Source organism: Salvia miltiorrhiza, chromosome 2 (assembly GCF_028751815.1).
Source record: "Salvia miltiorrhiza cultivar Shanhuang (shh) chromosome 2, IMPLAD_Smil_shh, whole genome shotgun sequence".
NCBI classification, from domain to species: Eukaryota; Viridiplantae; Streptophyta; class Magnoliopsida; order Lamiales; family Lamiaceae; genus Salvia; species Salvia miltiorrhiza.
In genome coordinates this window covers 13,653,838-13,676,998 of record NC_080388.1, presented here as the reverse complement: position 1 = coordinate 13,676,998, position 23,161 = coordinate 13,653,838, and the positions used below count along the sequence as shown (strand labels likewise).

The 23,161-nt window shown below is 33.5% G+C and overlaps 2 long non-coding RNA genes across 3 annotated transcripts; both read right to left on the bottom strand.

The window, feature by feature from the left end:
* Window positions 1–10,992: 10,992 nt before the first annotated feature.
* Window positions 10,993–17,452, bottom strand: LOC131011284 (uncharacterized). The gene is made up of 3 exons (XR_009096838.1): window positions 17,270–17,452; window positions 14,180–14,325; window positions 10,993–11,625 (listed from the first exon to the last, which is right to left on the bottom strand). It is a non-coding gene; the product is annotated as an uncharacterized LOC131011284 (long non-coding RNA).
* Window positions 17,453–18,191: 739 nt separating this feature from the next.
* Window positions 18,192–21,585, bottom strand: LOC131011283 (uncharacterized). 2 transcript variants are annotated; one of them, XR_009096836.1, is made up of 6 exons: window positions 21,124–21,585; window positions 20,540–20,645; window positions 20,292–20,393; window positions 19,452–19,507; window positions 18,479–18,534; window positions 18,192–18,376 (listed from the first exon to the last, which is right to left on the bottom strand). It is a non-coding gene; the product is annotated as an uncharacterized LOC131011283 (long non-coding RNA). The 2 variants fall into 2 exon arrangements; XR_009096837.1 differs by lacking the exon at window positions 20,540–20,645.
* Window positions 21,586–23,161: the final 1,576 nt, after the last annotated feature.

Here is a 23,161-nt window from a genome sequence, read left to right as displayed (position 1 = left end):
AACTCAAGTGTTAGAGTTCGTTTCTAGTATAGTTGCGGTGTCGAAGACTGAAGACTGAAGAACGAAGACTGAAGACTGAAGACTGGAGTTACCAACTGAAGTATCAGTTGAAGAATCAGTTGAAGACTGATTATTTAATGCGCGCCATGGACTGATACTAAAGTCAAGTATCAGTTGAACATTCCTCCTAGGACTGATCTTCCAACGTTCAGAGGAAGCCACGTACGCACAAGTACAGCCGCATTAAATGCAGAGATCTCAATATCTTATCTCTGCAGAGGTCATTCCTATCTGGTGGTTACTTTTCAGAGATGTCACATCTCTTGTCCATCAAAGAGAGTCGTTTCCACACAGACAAGGAACCTCGAAGATTGAAGCCTCAGCCCAAATTCGAATTACTCTCCAACGGAAGAAATCTTGAGGACGATTTACGCCAACGGATCTATTCAAGAGTTCTCCTACAAATAGCGCTCGAGGATCACTTCAATCTTCACCGATTCAACAACATAAGCTGAAGCTCTGCCGAAATAGCTACTCAGCCTAAAGCTTAACCGCCCAAAGCTTGAATCGAAGAAGAGAATTCCAAAGCCAAAATCAGTCACTGCTGATTACATACATTCTCTTAGACCCTAGGCATATATCTGTTTACCCAGAAGCCAAAGGTCAAACTTGCTTCAAAGAACTTGTTCTTTGTAAGTATAGTTGGCACTCGTTTAAACCTCTCCCCCATAAGAGTGTTTGAGTGATTCGGAGTTCAGGAAGGTACTCTGAACTCTGAGTGGAAAAGTCTGAGCACGAGGTGTGCTTAGCAGGGAAATCCTACGCGAGGTGTGTGGGTGCTGAAGAGGGGTTATCTTCAGTTTACGGTTGTGTGCACCAGGCAAGCACACGGGTACGGTTTGCAGTGCACCAGGCAAGCACTTGCGGAGTGGATTGTTGGTCTGATCAACCAGCCGTGGATGTAGAAAAGGGTTTTTCCGAACCACGTAAAAGTCTCTGTGTTATTTACAGCTTTCAGTTTTACATTCATACTTGTGCTATTTCAATTGATAAAACTGAACACTGACTAACAGCAAAGAGAAACCTTAATCCAACAACTTGCTCCACCGAGGCTATTGCGAAACTAAGTTTAATTTCCGCTGCGTATGATATCAATCTGACTGAACTATCCTCTGATAGTAAGGAAGAGCGATATCATCTCTATCTTAGCAAACACGACTGAAGCCCTTACTTGGATCAGTTAAGTTCCAGTAACTTAACTGATAACTCTTTACTGAAGAGCCTTCAGTATCAGTCGTCAACCCTGTTGGTCAAAACTAATTTCGGTAAAACAGGTGTCTTGTTTGCATGCAAAGTTTCGTTCTAATCTCTGACTGAGATCCCTCTGATTGAGGTCGGTAGATTGGAATAAAAATAGCCTATAGGTGTATTCCCCCCCCTCCATACACCTATTCGAGACCCCCCGGACCTAACACTATCTTTTTTATGCTAGAGTCTTAAGAATGATATACTTTGCTCATCTTTTGAACGATGATAAAACCTTAGTGATATGATACCTTTATTCCTTTATAATCAAGTAATATACTCACGGTTATATGTCTTCATACATATAATCGATACCCCTTTTGCTGTGATACTCTTGATAAAATGCTTCCTTATGAAAAATGAGCTATACCCGCTTTGTTTTTGTTCTTAAAATTCCTGATATCGAAGAAGTTATAACGATGTTGACGTTTATACTCTTGAGATGACTTCTGATGACTTGCCTTAGTTTGTTTTGATGTGAGCTTCCGCCTGATGTTCAGTTTAGTTCGTATTAACTTTTATTCATTTATATTAGTCGTATCGATACCCGGTCTACGCTATCACTGGCTAGACGATGGGCTGCGACAATACTGGTACGTCATAACGTATTGATAGGACCACAGTGAGATGTATTCTTCTATCTGACTTAAGTGAAGAATCAAAGATCTCGGTGACTTATAAGATCTTAATACTAATAAGGTTTCAAATATATATGTTGATTCGTATATCACTTTGATTTACTATGGGTGAGAGTTATATATAGTAACTTGAGTACTCTGTATCTTGGGTGATAGCGGTCAATATATGATATTTGGTTATCTGTATTAGTACCCGTATCCGGTATAGGATAATGACATCCCCTTAAGGAACTCAATAAGGTTTATTGCGTCAAACCCTACAGATTGATTAAGTTCAGGCGCAATAATAAGGTTTGAGTGGTACTACTTAAGGATTACAAAGAGATTAATTAATTTAAGCTATCAGAGCTGTAATTAATTAGTGGATGTCGGATATTTTAAATACGAGGATTTAATAAGTCTAAATACAAGCCCCGACTCATCATCAGCAATAAAGGGGTAAGTCAGTATTGGTTCTCTAGTGGAATGAACTAATATTTATAAATTAATTATAGTCTGGGCTGACCATGGAGAATTAATTTATTTGAGGCCCATCTTTATTCCTTGTATCTGGTCCCTGGACTGGCCCAAAGTCTCCTTGCCCTAGCAAAGAGAGAACACGCCTATTACTAAGAAACTAGCGCCTCCTCGTATTTTAATTATTTAAATACAGCTGTCTGCTCTCAAGAAAAACACACACATAAAATTAGGGTTTGAGAGCAGAGCAGAGCGGCGCCAGCGTGAAAGACAGAATTCTCTCTTGGGACTTTCACAGCTCGTTGTCCATCCAACGGTGAAAGCTGAGCGGGATACAGTTCAGAAGATCTGAGCTGGAGTCAGATTTTCGCAGAAAATCAAGTTCTGGCAGTTTCGGGAGAACGGTCATAACTTTCTCCACAGAACTCCGATTCAGGCTAAACAGGCGGCCACGGAAAGCCCTCTCAAAGAGGAAGAAGTTGTATTTCTGGGCAAAATACGATTTGAGGTCGTTTGAGGCTTCAAACGAAGGCTTGAAGCTGACTGGTCTGTTCAGCTGCGAGTTTGACGAATTCTTCTGAATTCTTCAAGTATTTCTAAACTCCAACGTGCAGCACTTAAATTCATAGGGGCATGTTAGGGATTAATCGTTGTATGATAAATTAATAATAAACCAAGAAACAGTCTTCGGGCAAATCGAGTATTAATTCAGTTTAATATTCCTTCAAGTTTGACCTTGGCTTCTGGGTAAACAGAGAGGTTTGCCTAAGGTCTAAGAGAATGTATGTAATTAGCAGTGACTAATTTTGGCTTTGGAATTCTCTTCTTCGATTCAAGCTTTGGGGAGGTTAAGCTTTAGGCTGAGTAGCAATTTTGGCAGAGCTTCAGCTTATGTTGTTGAATCGGTGAAAATTGAAGTGATCCTCGAGCGCTATTTGTAGGAGAACTCTTGAATAGATCCGTTGGCGTAGAACGTCCTCAAGATTTCTTCCGTTGGAGAGCAATTTGAATTTGGGCTGAGGCTTCAATCTTCGAGGTTCCTTGTCTGGTGGAAACGACTCTCTTGATGGACAGGAGATTTGACGTCTCTGATAAAGTAGCCACCAAATAGGAATGACCTCTGCAGAGATAAGATCCTGAGATCTCTGCATTTAATGAGGCTGTACTTTGTGAGTACGTGGCTTCCTTTGAACGTTGGAAGATCAGTTCGAGGAAGCATGTTCAACTGATACTTGACTTTAGTATCAGTCTGTGGCACGCATTAAGTAATCAGTTCCAAACTGATTCTTCAACTGATACTTCAGTTGGTATCTTCAGTCTTCAGTCTTCAGTCCTTCGTCCTTCAGTCTTCAGTCTTCAGTCTTCAGAATCGCAGGCTAAACTAGAAACGAACTGTAACACTCGAGTTTAAAACTGTTCTAGTCTATTACAATAAAGACCTATGAATTTTTGTATCATCAAAACAAGGATTAAGATATTCCACAAGGTTCCCAACAAAAAATAACTAAGCACACCACACAAGATATACGCACTAACTCTACCAAAAATAAAAAAATTCGGTCAACACCATAGTAGAATGAGACGGTTACAAATAAAAACAAAATTACATAACTAACCTTTAATTAACTGCTAGTACGCCCGTCCGTGCGATGCACGGCAAGCATCGAAATTAAACGATATATATAAATAAAATTAATAAATAAATATAAATATTAAAGAGAATAAAATATAAGCAAATGTTAAATACTACTCCTATGTTTTAAAAATAAAATAATCAACATCATTTACTCAATGAAAATTCAAATTTGAAAATGTAAAGTTTCGACTTTATATAAAATGTAATGATAATTATAGTTATTAAATAATTGAAAATTATTTGATAAAATTAGTATTACTATTATTATAGAATATTACAAGTCATAATAAATAAATTCTTTTTATACACAAAGATAATTAACAAAATTATATTTGAAATTATATTTTTAATATATCTATAACCAACTATTCATCTACAAAGTTATATTAAAATTAATATAACATAAAAAAGAGAGTTATTTAATGAACCAATATATTTTCCTTCACCTTCTTTTATATTCTAAACTATTAAATTAAAATAATATGTAAAACACAAAACATGGTATCTACTTATTTTACCTTTTAAAACACAAAAATAAAAATAAATGCATATATAGAAACAAATTTAGTAGAAAAAAGTAAACATTTCATTAAGGAGGGAGGGTTTAAAAAAATCATTAAAGAGAGTAGGGATGAAAGTTTAAAAAATTATTTTAAAATTTTAAATTATCATAATTTATTTATTTTAAATTTACTTTTTATGATTTTGAAATTTTAAAAATTCTTAAAATTTCCATGAAATCGTAGCAAAAAAAGTTTCAAATATATCTATGAAATCATACTTAAACATGTTATGCACAAAAAAGAAGATAATTTTTTTAACAAAAGATAAAAAAATATTGAAATGAAAAAATAAGTAAATTATATAACGAAAAATAAAACAAAATATCAAATGAAAATAGATCATTTAAGAAAAAGAACTAAAATCAGAGAGATGAGAGAGAAGACAATTTAATTTGAAAATTTAAATTTTAATATCTTTATTATTTTAAATCTATGTTATATCTATTATATATCAAATTAAAGCTAATCTCATGATCTTTAATTTGACATGCATATTGAATATTTTATTGTTATTTAAATTACACGATTTTTAAAAGAAAAAAAAGTGAAAAACAATAAAAGCAAAAAAAAAAAAAGAACTTTAACTTGGAAACAAAAAACAACCCACGTTTTGATATAATTTTTTTTGTTTAGCACGTTTTGGTAGAATTGAATTGATATATAATAACCAAAATTTTAAAAATAACTAAATTTTAAATTACGGCGCGAAAAAATAGCCGTTAAACTGCTCTTTTATATAATATATAGATGAGATATGGACCGTGAGATTCTACTAATCTAAGGGCTTGGATTAATGATTTCCATTCTCAAAATACTTACAATTCTATGGATCTTCTCCCTATATATATATATATATATATATATATATATATATATATATATATATAACTTTTTCCGAGTTGAAGTTACCAAACCGAATTTGGTTTTTCTTAAGATGTTTAATCACATAATTGTGTCACTGAGTATTATGTGAATATTTAGGAAGTATTATTAATATAAGACCGATTAGTTAGAGGGTACCAATGAGAAACGAAGAGTAGTACAAAGATGAGAACAGTGAACTTAGTAAGGAATTTTATGATCGACGTTTATTTTATTACATGAACCGTCTACGCCAATGACGATGTCTGAAGATAAGAGTCGAGGGCATAAGTGAGATCACTCCAAAGCACGAGAGCTAAAGCTAGGATTGCCAGGTGGGCATTACTTTCTTATACCTTATTACTGGTTTTCCGAAATGATGATTATGATGATGTTTATGAGTTTTAAAAATGATTTGGGATTTAATGATGATGTTTAAACTAATTAACTTGCCGAGTTTTGTTGACGACGAGCCTGTACGTTACCCTCTACGGATGAGACGAATTCGGGTCTTGCCAAAAGCGGGATTGTGTACGCAGAGGTGACCGTGAGCTGTATACCGGGTTGGCCGGTCAGAAATGACTGTGAGCCGATTGTCAGGTCGGTCGGTTACGGTGCTTGAGAATGAGGCCTACTTCTCAGTACCTTGATGATGATGAGTTGTAGAAGTGGTACTACATGCTGAGTATTTTGACTGCAGTCTATCATTCATTGTTTATGATGCTTATAATTTATCAATTGCTTACACGGGTACTTTTGAGTAAAACCCCTGTGTATAGCATAAGTGGCAAGTTAAATTTATAGCTCTAAGAGCGAGATAGTTTATTTTCGGCTTATGTCCACTGAGTATTTTATACTTAGCCCTGCATGTATTTCTAAATGTGCAGGATAAGCAAGGAGAGAGATTGGCTGGCCGCTAGAGGGTTTGTTGTTTTAGACATCTTTTAGTACCATATTCTGTTCCCATACGGTAGTACGAATAGTTGAAGACTAGTTTTTTTTTTTTAACTTAATTAATATTGTCACTCGTAGCTATATGTCTTCATACATGTAGTCTGATCACGTTTAGTTGTGCTACCCTGAACAATATGAATTCTTATAAATATTTAGCTATACTTCCTTTGTTTTTGTTGACAAGAATCCTGATACTTTTAGATTTATGAAGCCGACAATATTTCTATTAATGCTTACAATATTTCATTTGCTTTAGCGTGATTTATTATTAGCTTCCGCTTAATGAGTTATCTAGTTTCCCTTGTTTTCCCTTATCATTTTATTAGTCGTATCGATACCCGGTCTACACTATCACTGGCTAGATGTCGGGCTGCGATATGAAACAAGTTCCATGCATGCTCTCCCTCTTTTTTCCGAAAATGAAACGAGTAATGCATAGATATACATTCACAGTATATATATATATATATATATGGTGGAGTTCTATGAAGACCACTTATTATATAGAGAATGAAGACCAAATCTTGTGCGTCGATCTTACTTAATCTAACGGTGATCATTCGTCCATTAATTATTGTAATTTTTCCATATTTATTTATTTCCCTGATTACAACTAATCAAATCTTTTATTTATGCTCAAATCTCTCCCTCACTGATCCGTCCCTCTCTCCAAACTCACGCTCTCTCTCCCTCTCCCTCTCTCCTACACGTTCGTAGAAATACTAATGAACATACTAATGTTCGTTGATATGTTCGTAGAAAAACAAACGAACATAATAATGTTCACATAGAAAATACTAATGAACGTACTAATGTTCGTTGCTATGTTCGTAGAAAAATGAATGAACATTCTAATGTTCGATGATATATGCATAGAAAAATAAATGAACAGCGATATGTTCATAGAAAAATAAATGAACATACTAATGTTCAGCTATTACGTTCATTGACTAATGGTATCACATCAGAAAAGGAATGGAGTATTTCATGGGATTTCATAAACATACCAAATTAATTTAATATCATGGAATTTTATGGTCCCTTGATTCAGATTCATCCAACGGACATGATGTGGTCTCTATTCTCCATCTAAGTAGGTGGTCTCCATAAAACTCCACCTTATATATATATATATATATGGAAGTGCTAAAATAAGAGCATTTCTTAAGATATAAAATAAGAATCATTTTCAGCCCTTAAATCATCAAGATCTACGGTTGATTCATTACCTTGCTGGATGAATTCATAGTCCTGAGTTCGAATCTCAAAGGTACCAAAAATTTATTTTTCACAATTCATACCTTTATACAGCGAATTCATACGTGTTCTACATAAAATTCATACATTAAAAATTGCTCTTATTTCTTATTTTAAGATGTGCTCTCACGGTAGCCCACCCCTATATATATATATATATATATATATATATATAGGGTCAAGTTAAACAGAGAATTATTATATAATTTCATTTTGAACAAGTCTATACATTTTACGAACAGATCAACATAACTAACGAACAGACGTATTTAGTGAAAAAAGAGAAAAACTCGCCACCAGCAGGATTCGAACCCGGGGCAAATTGTTGTTCATGCGGTACATTGATTTGTTCGTAAAAATTGTAGATCTGTTCGTTTTTATTTCGCGAATTCTCTATTCTCTAAATATTTAGCATTCTCTGTTTAACTTTTCTCTCTCTCTCTCTCTCTCTCTCTCTCTCTCTATATATATATATATATATATATATATATATATATATATATAGGGAGAGGTTCAAGAAAGAACCATAAATAAAAAAGAACGAAGAACCATTTTCAGTCATTCGATCATCAATATCTACGGTGGATGCATCATCTTGTTGGATGAATATAGAACCTGGGTTCGAATCCCGAATGGAGCATTTTTTTTAAAAAAAAAAATTAGTGCATTAATTTTAACAGCGAATGCATTAATTTTTACAGTGAATGCATTAGATTTGATGGTTCTCCCGTTATCACAAATAATGTAGTTCTCTCTAGAACCACACCACATATATATATATATATATATATATATATATATAGGGGAGGGCTAAAATAAAAACACTTCTTAAAATATAAAATATAAACAATTTTCAGCCCTTAGATCATCAAGATCTACGGTTGATTTGTAACCTTGTTGGATGAATTCGTGGTCCTGGGTTCGAATCCCAAAGGTAGCAAAAAATTATTTTTAATAATTCGTAATCATGTTGGATGAATTCGTAACCCTATTGGATAAAATTCGTACATTAAAAAACGTTTATATTTATATTTTAAGAAGTGTTTTTACTGTAGCCCTCCCCTATATATATATATATATATATATATATATATATATATATATATATATATGCACAGGGAGAGGTTCAAATAAGAACCACTAATAAAATAAGAACGGAGAACCATTTTAAGCCATTCGATCATCAAGATCTACGGTGGATGCATCATTTTGGTGGATGGATGCAGGTGCTGGGTTCGAATCCTGAAGGGAGTAAAAAAATTATTTTTTTCGGATGCATTAAATTTAATAGCGAATGCATTAATTTGTATAGCAGATGCAGTAATTTTATTGGTTCTTATGTTCTCACGATAATTGTGGTTCTCACTATAACCGCACCCTATATGCACAAGTACTTTTAGGAAACAAAATCAAAGTGTCTTCCCCTACTCCCCATTATGCCCAAATCTCTATGAAGCGCGCGCGCGCGCGCGCGCACACACACACACACACACACACACACATATATATATATATATAGGGTTGAGTTCAATAGAGAATTATCTTTTTATTCATTATGAACAAATCTATTCATTTTACGAACAGATCAACATAACTAACGAACAGACGTATTTGGTAAAAATAAAGAAAAACTCGCCACCAGCAGGATTCGAACCTGGGGCAAATTGTTGTTCATGCGGTACATTGATCTGTTCATTAAAATTATAGATCTGTTCGTTTTTATTTTACGAATTCTCTGTTCTCTACAATATTTAGCTTCTCTGTTGAACCCTTCTCTATATATATATATATATATATATATATATATATGGGGGGCGATTATTCAATAAACCACCCTTATTTTAAGAATTACGAACCAGTAAAAATGCATGAATTTTATGTATAACACGCATGAATAAATTGTATAAAGGCATGAATTGCGAAAAATAATTTTTTGCTACCTTTGGGATTCGAACTCAGGATCATGAATTTATCCAACAAGGTGATGAATCAACTGTAGATGTTGATGATCTAAGTATATTTTAAGAAGTGTTCTTATTTTAGCCTTCCCATATATATATATATAGGGTTGGTATCAAGTGAGAACTTTAGATTTTGTGACACCTAAGAATAATCTTAAGCCCTTGATTTTGTTTAATCTAGCGGATGACATTTAAAGATAATAATCATAATTAATATTACAATATAATTAACATATCAGCCGAATTGTGTGAATAAGGGCATATAAGGTATTAGTTAAAAGTCAAATAATGGATGTTAATCAAAGATTTGAAGAAATCCCTTAATTGACGTGTCTTACTAAATTGGATAGAAATCAAAAGGTAATTTAATTAATGCATGCAGTTTTTTCACCTCTACTCTAGCCTATCACCGTCGATCATTCTTTAGAGAGAAAGAATTGTTCATCTACCACCAAACCAGAAGTTTCTCGCCCAACTTGGGATCGTTGTCCGGTGAACATCACCACCATTGATGAAGGTGAGTGCCATATTAAGGGATTCCACGATTTTTTCTGTTTAAATCTTCTTTTCGACGAATACCGACTTGGTGGTGTTAGTTTGTGTAATTTTCGACTTGGTGGGGAATCGATTGGAGAATTTATTGTGTGGTTTCCGGCGACGATTTTCTTCGATTTTGGGAGATTTCCGTCGGGTTTGTTCAAGCGTGAATATATTATGTGGGTGGGTTTCTGCGATTTTATGACATTCTCCAACGAATGAGCTTTATTCAATCTATATTTGTGAAAACTTTTTGTACTTTTCCATGGACACTAGGATTTGGTTGGTATAGTTTGTGTGGTTTCCGGCTCGGTGGGGAATAGATATGGCAATTTCTTGTGTGATTTTCGACGACGATTTTTTTCGATTTTCTGTGATTTCTCACGGGTTTGTTCAATCATGACTATACTGTAGTAATACTAATCACAACATGGTTCATGCTTGTTGTTCGTGTGAACATAGAACTTATTTATGACAAAATGCCATATTTTCGTGTTCATGTGTCTATTTTGTTGTTCATATTTGTTATTCATGTGAACATATAATTTATTTCTGACAAAATGTCATATTTTCATGTTCATTTGTCTACTTTGTTATTCATTTTTGTTGTTCATGTGAACATAGAACTTACTTTTGACAATATGTTTTGTTCAACTCTTTATTTGGATATGAACATGACAAGTGGTTACAGGTCGTTCGTATGCTCATGCATTTTTTTTTGTGGGAATGTTTTAGGCTTTACTAAATATAAATATACCATTCATTGATCATTATTATTCTTTTCATATTATTATAATGTGAATATGAGTAATGTTTGTTGGGGATGGATCTATGAAGAATAGCCCTCTAGTAAAGAATAAAGAATTAATCTCAACCTTTAGATATACTAGATCCGACGGCATTCAAAATTCGAAAAAAAAAGAACAAAGCGCGTCTAATTAATGTTTTCACCAACTCAGCATGCGGAAGGTCTTTTTGGGGAATTAACCAGAGAGGTAAATCGAGAAGTTCCGATATTTACTCCTCCCATTATCTCGTCGGTTCAAATATTTCACAGTCACACACACACAAGCACGCACCAACAGGGCGTCGCCCCCTTTTTCACGCCGCCACCGCCTCCTTCCCCTCCCCCTGCCGCGACAGGTGACGCCACAGCCACGGCCTTCGCCCCACCCATCTCTCTCTCGAATTCACCTCCGTCGTCTCTCTCTCAAACCTTAAATTCCCAAATTTTTCTCTGACTCCACCTTCTTTGATTTTAGGCAACGATGTCGCCATCACCAGCGCGCCGCCACCTTCGCCTGAAACTCCTTTGTACTCGAGTGAACAGCAGTGACATAGCCTAAGGAAGCTTCAGCCCTTCTGCTCCTAGATTCTCATAAATTAAAGGCCAAAGTACCACCCCTCAACAATCGAGAAAGAAGTTTGATCTCCAATTGGGAATCCTTGAGAAAGATCTGATTTTGATTCAATTTTCTTTTACTTTTCAATTGGTGGTAATTTGATTGAGGGTAATTCAACGATTCAATTGTTTTTGCTTTTCAATATGGGAAAGAGGTTTGCCCTCAATAATCGAGAAAAAGGTAATTTGATTCATTTTTTTTTTTTTGCTTTATGATGTGGAATGATTTTGTGTATCTGCATGAATCCCTGAACTTAATAACAGTACATATCCATATACGAGACATGATAGATTTACAAAGTTTGGTGGTGCTTGAATTGTTTGGTTTGCTGGGAAAAATTGTTCATTTCTTGTTTTGCATTGAATATTCCTTATAAATTCAGTATATTGTATATTGGGAAAAATTCATATTTGTTTATCTATATAATATATAAAAGAGGAGTTTTCTCCCTCCTTTTTTTTCCTCTTTTTTTTTTTTCTCTCTTCTCCCATCAATTTTTTTTACTATTTATTTTCTTTTCTTTTTATAATTTTAATTCTTTTTTAAACATTGTCAAATTTAATTTATAAAAAAAATATTCAATGTTCATCTTAAGTTTAAGTTGGTCAGAAGATCTTTAATGTATGATATAAAAATTATAAAAAATGAATTTAAAATGAATAGGTTATTAAAATTTTAAGATATTTTATTTTCTTTCTCTTTGTTAAAAATTTTCAACTTTTTATTTATGTTTGTCTATGAAAATATTATTATTTTATTATTATTATTATTATTATTATTATTATTATTATTATTATTATTATTATTATTATTATTATTATTATTATTATTATTATTATTATTATTATTATTATGTGAAATACTCTATAATAATAATCTGTAATATTAATTTGCATTATCAAATTATTTAAAATAATTTAATAATTATAATTATCATTACACTTTATACATAATTGAAAATTACGTTCTTAAATTCGGATTTTTATTGAGTAATTAGTTTATTTTAAAACCATATTTTGCATTTATTATATTTTGTTTCTATTTAATATTTATATCTATTTATTTAAATATATCATTTAATTTCGATTTCGCCGTGCATCGCACGGATGGTCGTACTAGTTATTCACAATTTATGAGTATCATATAAATTATTCAACAAACTGTATTCCTTATTCACAAAAATATGATTTTTATTCGATAAATCTTGAACAAAATTCGGATACGATTATTCATGAAAAATGCTACTTTATTCAACAAAATAGTTTCCTTATTCACAATTTATGAGTATCATATAAATTATTCAGCAAACTTTATTCCTTATTGACATAAATATGATTTTTATTCGATAAATCTTGAACAAAATTCAGATACGATTATTCATGAAAAATACTACTTTATTCAACAAAATAGTTTCCTTATTCACAATTTATGAGTATCATATAAATTATTCAACAAACTATTATCCTTATTCAGATAAATATGATTTTTATTCGAAAACGATATATTCATGAATAATGTTACTTTATTCAAATAATATTTTTCTTATTCACAATTTATGAGTAACAGTTACGTTATTCATCAAATTAGTATCCCTATTCACAAAAATATAATTATTGTTTATCGTACCAAGAAAGTTATTCAACAAATTACTATTCTTATTCGCAAAAATATAATTCTTATTTGGTACGTTTTTTAACAATATTCAAATAGAATATAATTATTGTTTATCGTACCAAGAAAGTTATTCAACAAATTACTATCCTTATTCGCAAAAATATAATTCTTATTTTGCAAAGAATGTGAAATCTGTAGAGATTTGAAATCTGTAGAGATTTGAAATTTGTACAAATTTTGAAAGAATAATACAATTCAAAAATATGAGATATTGCTGAAATATTTTGAAGTCAATTAATTTACAATAAAGTTAAACTGTTAAAATTTAATTAGATATTAATTAATTAATTATGTTTGGATGTGTGATATTGCGGCTGTTAATCTAAAATATTAAAGAAATCGGCTAATTCCCTTATTTTATTTTGGGAGCATATCTTTCCATATACTAAGTAGATATGGTACGTTACCTTCTCTCACACAATACCATGTATGCCCTTTTCGATTTAATTAACTTTAATAAACTAAGAATTATTATGACCGTGAGATCATTGAGATTAACGCTTATGATGTATTCTTTATTCTTCCTACATTTAGCTTTCTTTTTTGATCCCTTCCCATGTTTGTTAGTGTAAGATTTTGTTTGTGCTAATTGAATGTGTGAATATGATGTGGGGTTGTCTATGAATATAGTGTTTGTGAATATAATATGCGTTATTCATGTCTAACGTCGACAATGAATATGGTAAGAGTTGGATTTCATAATGTTTTTCACGTCTGCTTGAAGGTAAGAATATATTCGCCTTAATATACATTCCATGTTCATGTATAATTTTATATATTTTAATCATGTGTGGTTTTTTAGTGTTTTTTGTTGTCATAGTATCTTTTGGACCATCAGAAATTCGCAAAGGCAAACACGATATCAAGAGCGCAAATGCAACATGTAAATATGAAATGGGTAGACAACAAGAATACAATAGACACGGGGTTATACCTCATGCGCCATTTGAAGACTTTTATGGGCGGTGGATCAACAAGTTGGAAGTGTGGAATGTCGTCGTCGTCTCCACGTGATATGAGCCGAGTTAGATATTGTGGCACGATTTAAGTTGCGAGTACAATGATGTGAGGGGAGGGCTGCTGAAATGTGCATCTACACATTATCGGGAGTTGTGCAAGAATAGTAACTTCAATGCTAACTATGTCTTGTTTGGATGAGACAAGTCAGTAATATGAACAAGTTATAAACTTCCAAAAAATACTACTCCATGTTTTATGCCATATTTCAATAAAGCACAGACTTATGATTGCATTTGGTAGTTGAAATCAAAGTTTATTCATTTTTAATTGTTCTACTTTGCTCACATATACTTATGAAAAAAATGTGCATACAAATTGGTTATGCACCATTATTAAGCAATATCAAATACTTCTCCTTGTAATTTTTTAAAGTGTTTTATAAATGACGTTCCATGTTTGGAATTCATAACAAAAAACATATTCATTAATTGGAAAATGACTGTTCATATTTCAATACAGTCATGGATAAAAGGTAAGATCAAAATTTTTCAAAGCACAAACTAATGTAATCAATAACAATCTACATTTATTTTATGCACACGAACAACATGCATGAACAATTCAATCACGAATGAACAAAGTTTATTCAATGAAGCAGTTGTTATGCAAATGTACTTATGAACAAATGTGCATAAATTCAACATGAACATGAATGTGACTTTATGTTCGGTCGAATAACAAACGTTGAGGTCACAAAATTCATGTGAAGATGTACCTGATCAAAGAACATGTTCATTAATTGAAAAATGCTTGTTCGTCAATTACTACAGTCATGAATAGAAAGTAAGTTTAACATAATTCAAACCACCAACTAAGGTAATAAACGGTGGAATTAACGCATTGGTGAAGAAGATAATTCTGTTCCTACGTGTGATTATTTTGCTTGGACAATTTTTCCAAATCGATGAACAATTGATGAAGAAATAACTCTAATAATAAAAGAAGATGAAATCTCCTTAATTGTGTGTGTTAGTGGGTCATTAAAGATATGGTGGTTTGACCAAATCAAAAATACCATAAATATGAGATATTAGATTGCATGGAATAAGGAAGTAACCGATTCTAATAAATCATGAAATACTACTATACCCCTTAACACATATATATACGGTGGATGTGGAGGCAAATCACAACCGTTAGATTCACATGATAAAAGGCTAGGATTCATTCTTAGGTGTCACAAAATATTAGAGTTTTCACATGACCCTCTCCCTATATATATATATAGGGTTAGGTTCCGGTGGATCCCTATGCTTATAATAGATCCGTAGATCCAAATCTAGACCACACATTTATGACATGTGGCGCATCAAGATGGTGACACGTGGCAAGGCATTTCAAGGCAAAATCTGGAGAGGGGTAAAATTGGAATGTAATTTTCGAAATTAAAAAAAATTAAAAAAAATAGATTTTCTCAAAATAGGTATATTTTAGATGCATAAAGTTTCATACGAGAATGCATGAATTTTCATATAAAAATGCATAAAGTTTCATATACAAATGCATAAGATTTCACCCCACCCCAACCCCACCCCCCACACCCCTGAACCCCACCCCACCCCAGAACCCCACCCCCACCCCCCCAAATTTTTTTTTTTTTAAATTGATTTTCTGACCACTGACCCACCCCTACCCCCCACAAAATTTTATTTTATTTTTTTCATTTTTTATTTTCTCAAAAACTGATTTTCTGACCACTGACCCCCCCACCCACCCACCCCCCACCCCACCCCCCAAATTTTTTTTTTTTTTGAAAATCAGTTTTTAAAAAAATAAAAAAAAATTTTGGGGAGGGGGGGTGGGTGGGTGGGGGTGGGCCAGCAATCAGAAAATCAGTTTTTGAAAAAAAAAAATTTGGGGGTGGGGGGGGGGGGGGAGGGGTGGGTGGGGTGGGGCAGGGGTGGGGTGGCGAAACTACCAGATTTATTAAAATGAAATGCATTTTTTGTATAATTTAATGCATTTTTATGTGAAAACTTTATGCATTTTTGTTTGATTTTATATGCATGTGAAACATGCCTATTTTTGGGGGTGGTAATGGGGAGGGTTGGGGGGTGGTGTGGGCTGGATTGGGGGGTGGTATGGGGTGGGGTGGTGAAAATACCAAAACTGAAAAAATTAAATGCATTTTTCTGTTCAAAGTTATGCATTTCATGTGAAAACTTTATGCATCTTTGTGTGAAACTATATGCATCTAAAATATATCTATTTTGAGAAAATCTAAAAAAAATATATATATTTTTTTAATTATTAAATCTGAAAATTACATTCCAATTTTACCCCTCCAGATTTTGCCTTAGAATGCTTGGAAGCTCCTTGCCACGTGTCACCATCTTAATGCGCCACATGTCATAAATGTGTGGTCAAGATTTGGATATAGGGATCTATTATAAGCATTGGGACATAAAAATCTTTACACGAACAAGCCATACATATACGTATATATACGTATATCTCAATTTAACACAAGAAAACAATATCTTGATTCCATTTATGAAATCACCTACATGTAACTATATCTCTCATAACAACTAGGCTCCATTCAAACCCTCACATTTCTAACATGCTTAGGGCCCGTTTGATTTTCAGTATTGGATTAATCAGGATACAAATTATCCTGATAATTTAGTGTGGATTAGTCATGATTTCTAATCTCAGATGGGTGTTTGATATCATTGGTAATTAATCCCAAAAAGTGTTTGGTATCCATTGAAATTGGTTGGATTAACATATCAAATACCTAAATTAGTAGCCTATGGAGGGGGTGGAATAATTAGTGTGGGTTAATCCCATGGGAGAGGTGGGATAATTAGTGTGGGTTAATCCCACAAAATAAGCTAGGGTCTTGGGATAAACCTGGAGTTGACCATATTAGTAACACATAATATCAAACACTACATAAATCCATATTAATTTAACTTATCCTGCTTTAAAACCTATATCAAACAGGCCCTTAGAAGAGAAGAAAATCATAGATGGGTTTGAAAAGGTGGATGAGACCTACCTCTTGTTGGACTGAGGCTAGAAGAGATGAGCTTGTTTCTCCCTTTGGAAAAGCTTAAAGAAGAGGTCTTCCTTCTCCAATGGAGTGCTTGGTCGAGAGTTTCAGTGAGATAGATTAGTTTCTCTTAGTTTATTTGTGGGTTTGATTGCTGTCAATAGAAAGAGTGAAATAGGAGAAATGATATATGCCTTCCCCCCCCCCCCCCCCCCCATTTTTTACCATAAATTTTGAGTGCGAAGAAAAGATGGCTACTTTTTCTTACTTTGGGAGACGTAAGGTGTTGCAGGGAGGTAGAGAGTTGGGATCTTTCTTTCTCATTTTCCTCTTGATTTGGCCTTGTAGGTAAGAGTATTAGGCATATGAGAATGGTGATATGACATTCTCCTTATTTTGTGGCTGCAAGGTAGCTGTAGAAAGGTAGACAACCGGGGCTCTTTTCCCATTTTCACTACAAGAAAAATGGTAATAGACAACATGCGAAGCGTGTCATCTATTTGTAAATCGCATGTCATATATGTGGGTGTAGTCTATTGAGGGCGCTAATAGACAACATGCGCATGCGTGTCGTCTATTAGCTAATAGACGACATGCGCATGCTTGTCGTCTATCAGCTAATAGACAACATGCGTATGCGCGTCGTCTATTACCCATGCGCATGTTGTCTATCAGCCAATAGACAACATGCGTATACGCGTCGTCTATTACCTAATAGACAACGTGCATGCGCATGTTGTCTATTAGCTGATAGACAACGTTCATGCGCATGTTGTCTATTAGCTAATAGACGACATGCATGCGACGAGTTGAATTTTTTAAATTTTAATTTTAATTTTGCAATTATACTTAAATTTTCTATTTTTCCAAATAAATATTTTATTAAATCCAAAAATTCATAGTAAATAATTTAAAATATATACACGAATAATAAAAAGGTCATCCATTAATTTCAAATATTCTTTATCATCCCCCACTACAATAATATGGCAAGACACCGACAGAGTCAGTAATTAAAAAAAAAAATGAAAAAAAGATCCTATTATTTGTTTCGGCTTCTCCCTCGACCTTCTTCATCTTCTCTGCAAAGGCTAGGGGGTAGCACAACTATATCTGCAGCACAACTAGCACTTAGTACAAAATCTAATAAGTCTACTTATTATATAATACAAAAAATTACCCTACTAAAACAAAAACTTTAAAACAGAAGCTCACCCATTGCAGGTACAAAGTTTATTCTCTAGTTGTTTGATTATATTCTGCTTATAGTCCTGGAAGACATGGAAGAGAAGGGACTAACAAAAGTCAGAAAAAAATGAAACATATATTAAAACAAATTTTAACCAAGGCAGCCATGTAAATAAGCAAAAAAACTGCAGGCACCAAACAAGTCTTAATGGATATAAAGCAACAGTAGAATGATGGCAAAATATATATATACTTATGAAGTTATGAACAACCCATACCCCTCGAATAAACTAAACTTTTGAGTAATCAATGATAATGGCAAAATATAGACCACAAATCTTAAACTTGATCGACATGATCCTTTAATATAAAAAAACTTATTAATTTAAGCAACATGCTAGCATTTGAATTTTGTAGTTGTTTTTATTTAAATAAAACTATGCTCCTTCCTATAAGCATCACTCAAGTAACTGAGCTTAGGCTGTATTTGGACATAACTTTATAACAATCTCAAGGTAAAGGAAACTACTAAACTAGATATCATTTAGCTATGTCAAATTCTAGCATACTCTTCAATAAAAAACAGCAATGATCTTGGTTGCCAAGTAGATATCATTAATGTCTCAATCTCAATATTATAGTCTATATACCTACGATTTTCTAAATTATTCTTAAACTTGAAATTGAAGTCTCGTGTGTAGCGGCCTCAATAATTGACATATATCATTAGTTTAAGCATGTTGTAGGATTTTTCTTAGTTTTTGGATCTCAAACAATTAGACATTAAAACATACACAAATCATCATTCATTCTCTCACGTCTCAAACTGTCAAACTCAAACTCAATACTCAAGATACACAAACTTTAAACTGTAAAAATAAACTGTGTATGACTGTCACAATGTCACGTATATCGAGTCAAATCCATAGTTCAAGATATTCAAAAAAATTATAGAAGATATCTTATGTTCATAATTGGAAGAGTTTGAGAAACCACATACCTTAACACCTGTAATTGCAAATCCAACTTCTTCCTAGGAGGATACATGAAGAGCACCTATTAGACACAAAGCAGAATAAAAGCTTGATCACCCTAAATACAGTTTCTCAGTAAACCCAACACTAAGCACAATCAGTTTCTGAGGGAAACATATAGATTCACTTGATAGACGATACTTTGCATGAAATGGTTACATTAACCAAGGAGGAGCTTCGAAAGTAGCATCAGCTCGAAACAGAAGGAAAATATATTCTTTGCACTATTTTATATTTATAGCCTACATAGAAAAAGAAGCAATCCAGACCCAGAGACCATAAAGAACTGGTACACAGAGACATGAAAACAATAAATTTCAAAATGGCACTGAAATTGGAAAAATCTTATGGTAAAACTGGACCACCAACTATATCCTCTTCATGCCTCTATTTGTCTCATTCTAGTGTTGGATTAGGATTAGGACTAATGTATGATTTTGACTTCTCTGGATACAAACTGGACCAAATCCAAATAAACTTGACCACTAAAGCTAACACTGCCAGCTCTCTCTCACCACCAAAAAAGCTCCTTTACATTCTATAATTACCACAGGAGCTGTATAATTAATAAATTCAGGGACATGACATATTTTACAAACTATGTGCAACTAAAAATATAAATTTACTTGTTTTTAACATCTCTAAAAATATAAACTCGAGTATATATTTTATAAATGTTCTCAGTCGCCCCATCAAATATGCTTCTAAATGACAATGGGATCATCAGTTCACCAATAATATATATAACCTTCCTCACCCAAAGTCAATATTGAGTATATTTTCTAACAAGCAAGGAGTGGGACTACCTTCTCCTAGAAGCTTCAAGAGACTCTGGACTAGGCAATGAGGTGTCTACAAAATTATAGCCCTTTGTCATTTGAGACCAAGATTACCAAGGTCGGAAGCCACTGCAAGAGCGGAGAGTTAATGAACCATGAGAAAGAGTACATGTGTACTGCTTGGCCCGTTAGACTTCGAACATTACACAGACTCAAACACGCACAGGAGTCGAATATTCGGCCAAAAGAAAACTACTGAAGAGGAAAGTTCATACTTTTACTTTTGTCTTTAAGAAAGACAACTCTTGATCAGGTATTATTTGTTTGACGCCAACTAAAAGCCCCGATAGGATCCCTTGGAATCCTGAAATAGGTTTGTAACTGCAAAAGAAGTATCATGAAAGATGGACCATGATACATTCTAGAGAAATGTTGCTCATGCATCACTTACAGGAAACAACAATACTTAACAATTAACCTTTCCCCGATAACAAGATTTTAAAACTTTGGATTACTTATTAAATTAGCTCCGCTCACACGAGCTCTAATCCAGATGAATTTGACTTTGTTAAGCTCAGACTATTCATCCTAGCAAAATCAATGAAATACAAATACTACAAGTCTAGACTATTATACTGCTCAATTTCAATACTATACTTTGCAAAAAGCTCGGTAGCATTCCAAAGGCACAAACAATTGCAAAATACTTTCAAATTTGAGTGAACAAGATGCTGAATCCATTCAATTGATGCACAATTTGGAATTAAACTAAAATCAAGACTGATTTTGACAGCAGGGAGAAGGATTAAATTCAGAAAATTATAAAACACAAATTAACAAAAACTAAAGAAGAAGAAACCTATTGGCTGCTGCTGCCGAACGGAGGAGGTGGCGAGGGCTTCAGGTGAGTGCAGGAGGAGCGGCGAGATCGGGCGGAGGCACGGCGGAACGAGAGCAGGCGACTGGAGTTAGGGCTCCCAATGTCTTCTTCGACTGGAGAAGAGACGCAGTGGGGTAGGCGCGGCGAGGCGAGGGCTGCCGGCGACTGGAGTTAGAGCTCCCAATGCCTTCTTCGACTGGAGGCGGAGGTTGAGGTTCAGGGGGTGCAGCGGCGCTAGGGCGGAGCGGGTGCAAGGAGGAGGCTAGGTCAAAGTGGTGTGGAGGTAAACTTAGGAAAAAAAAACCTGATTCAAAACTTTAATAACAGCCGACAAGGGAGGATGTCGTCTATTAGGGTCGCGGTCATAGACAACGTGACGCAGCATTATTTTGTCGTCTATTCCCCTATTAGACGACGTGGTTTGATGTTTGTTGTCTGATTTCTCGCTCATAGACGACGTGCAATCTATTAATTGTCGTCTATTGAATTATAGACAACACTTTTCAACCGTGTCGTCTATTTACTGTCATCTATGCCATGAATTCTAGTAGTTTTCCTCATGGCAGAGAGTGGTGTTAGATGATCAGTATATTACCTAATTCCAACTCTTGTGTAGGCATGTATGTGAACAGTGGGAGTAGGGCTGTAAACGAACAGAGCTATTCGCGAGCTATTCGGAGCTCGGCTCGAAAAAAGCTCGTTCGAAGCTCGGTTCGATAATAAACGAGCCGAGCTCGAGCCTAAAATAGAGCTCGATAATTTTATCGAGCCGAGCCCGAGCTTTATAGTGCTCGGCTCGTTAGGCTCGCGAACATGTTCGGATTCGTTTATAATCGAACATGTTCGCGAGCCCACAATCGAGCTGTGTTCGCGAGCCTACCAATCGAGCCCACAATCGAGCTTATACTTCAAGAATGACAAATAAAAATTTTTGTATGAGACAAGGTTCGAACCCTTGACTTCAAGGCATAATAGCACTAAATAAACTTCCATTGCCATTGAACTACATATAGCAATTGTTGTAAACTTTAAACTTAATAAATTCTTATATATTAAAAAAAAATGAATTTATGTATATTACGTAAGAAATATATATATATATATATACATATATTAATATACTCAATGTCTATGTCTATATTTATAATATGTAGCTAGTATTTGCAACCATGCTCTGTGACAATGCATTGAAACATCTTTAATTAAATATAACTTTCATAATTAGTCAAATTTCACAATTTTATAAAAAGAAATAAAAAGAAAAACATAATTTACTAATAAACCTTCAATTTTATTATAGTCACACAATTGATTTCAAATATATTATAGATGTATGTGTCATGTGTGTATAAGGATAAATGTTATGCCGTATACTTTGAATGAGCACCGCTTACATTTAGTCGATATTATAATTATTCTTTTTATTTTATACATATATTTTTTAATTCTAATACATCAAAAATCATTATTGAAATTACTAATTTATCAAATTGCAAAAATCAAAAATCAATTTGTTCATTTTTACCTTAACTCCAAATAAACGAATTAAAAGAACAATCGAGCTTTGTTACTTTGTTCATTGTTATATCTTAATAATATAATATCATACATTGATATTATATAATATAATATATATACTATATAATCAAATCATGCACTATAATTTATGTGTTGTAGTCCATATCTATATATATCATGCATGTTATGTTGTATACTTTGAATGAGCGTCACTTATATTTAGTCGATATTATCATTATTCTTTTTTATTTAATACATATTTTTTAAATTTTTAATACATAAAAAATTATTATTAGTCTTATTATTTATATTTGTATTATTCTTAATTGTGTGATTTTGATTTTGTTGCTGCAGTAGTGACGCTTTGCTAGATTGGAGAGAATCTACAAAATCAATGCTTCTCTTATATAGTAGTTTTTGGTGTGTATGTTTGGACTTTTTAATGTTCTTCTAGTTACACAAGACATTTTAATTGTTTGGATTGTTGTTTAAATTATGT